The sequence below is a fragment of the Mandrillus leucophaeus genome, unplaced genomic scaffold (genome assembly GCF_000951045.1).
Source record: "Mandrillus leucophaeus isolate KB7577 unplaced genomic scaffold, Mleu.le_1.0 Scaffold137, whole genome shotgun sequence".
Taxonomy (NCBI): domain Eukaryota; kingdom Metazoa; phylum Chordata; class Mammalia; order Primates; family Cercopithecidae; genus Mandrillus; species Mandrillus leucophaeus.
Window position 1 is genome coordinate 1,221,951 of NW_012101332.1, and position 1,798 is coordinate 1,223,748.

General features: G+C 46.1%; 1 protein-coding gene across 1 annotated transcript in view; it reads left to right on the forward strand.

The window, feature by feature from the left end:
* The window catches only part of RYR1 (ryanodine receptor 1 (skeletal)), a 179,040-nt gene that overhangs the window by 62,911 nt on the left and 114,331 nt on the right, over positions 1–1,798 (forward strand). The gene's annotated exons all lie outside the window — the stretch shown is intronic.

Sequence of the window (1,798 nt, forward strand, 5' to 3'; positions counted from 1 at the left end):
CTCGGCCTCCCAAAGTGCTGGGATTACAGGCTTGAGCCACCGCGCCCGGCCTAAGTTTTATATTTTTAGTAGAGACGAGGTTTCGCTATGTTGGCCAGGCTGGTCTCAAACTCCTGACCTCAAGTGATCCACCCACCTTGGCCTCCCAAAGTGCTGGGATTACAGGCATGAGCCACCACACTCAGCCGGAGTCCAGCCTTGACCTTGCAAAGAGGTCTCTATTCCCTCTTGGGCTGGGTGACACCAGTCACCGACTTCTCTCCAACCAGGGAACACACTAGGATGGGCCAGAATCCTAAGGTGGCCTTTTCCTTTTCAAAATTTTATTCTGAAAATTTTCAACTATACAGCAAAATTGAAGGAACTATATAGATAACACCCTGTACCCACCCCCAGGAATCTGCTATCAACTTTGCAAATATTGGCCTTATCACATATTAAGCTACCTATCCATTGATTTATCTAAGGTGGGTTTATACAACTTTATTTTAATTTTTTGGCATCCATTGTTGGCTATGAAATTTTATTGCATTTTATTTTATTTATTTTGAGACAGGGCCTCACTCTGTCCCCCGGGCTGGAGTACAGTGGTGTGATCACAGCTGACTGCGGCCTTAACTTCCCAGGCTCAAGCAATCCTTCTATCTCAGCCTCCTAAGTAGCTGGGACTATAGGGTTGCACCACCTTGACTAGCTAATTTTTTGTGTGTGTGTATTTTTTGTAGAAGTGGATTTTCCCCATATTGCCCAGGCTGGTCTCTGACTCCCGGGCTCAAGCGATCTCCCCACCTTGGCCTCGCAAAGTGCTGGGATTACAGGCGTGAGTCACTGTGCCTGGCTTATTTTTTATTTTTATTTTTTGAGACAGGGTTTTGCTCTGTTACCCAGGCTGGAGTGTCATGGTGAGATCATAGTCACTGCAGCCTTGATCTTCCTGGGCTCAAGCAATCCTCCCACTTCGGCCTCCTGAACAGCTGGGAACACAGGCACGTGCCACCACGCCCAGCTAATTTTTTTTTTGTATTTATGGTGGAGACGGGGTCTCACTATGTTGCCCAGGCTGGTCTCAAACTCCTGGTCTCAAGCAATCCTTCTGCCTCAGCCTCCCAAAGTGCTGGGATTGCAGGTGTGAGCCACCACTCCTAGCTAAAACTTTATGTTAAATGAAGAATTAAAAACATATGCAAGAATGGAATAGTATAACAAACTGCCATGCCCCGTCATACAGCTTCAACTGTCACCCACTCACAGCCAATCTTGTTTCATCTTTTGTGTTTGTTTGTTTGTTTTTTGAGAGAGGGTCTCCCTCTGTTACCCAGGCTGGAGTGCAGTGGCACAATCTCGGCTCACTGCAACCTCCGCCTCCCAGGTTCAGTGATCCTCCCACCTCAGCCTCCTGAGTAGCTGAGACTACAGGTGTGCACCACCCTGCCTAGCTACTTCTTTTAGTTTTAGTGGAGACAGGATCTTGCTATGTTGCCCAGGCTGGTTTCGAACTCTTGAGCTCAAGCAGTACTCCTGCCTCAGCCTCCCAAAGTGCTGGGATGACAGGTATGAGCCACTGCGCCTGACTTGTTTCATCTTTTTATGTCTACCTCCTTTCCACACCCACTAGATAATTTTGAAGGAAATTGCAGACATCAGACAGTTTCATCTCTTTTCAGTATGTATCTTTAAAAGATAAGGATGATCTTAAAGAGCATAACCACATAACACTATCACCTAAAAGAAAAAAAAAACAATGGTTTCTAAATATCATCAAATATCCAGTTTGTGTTCAGATTTCTTTGGCTGTCCC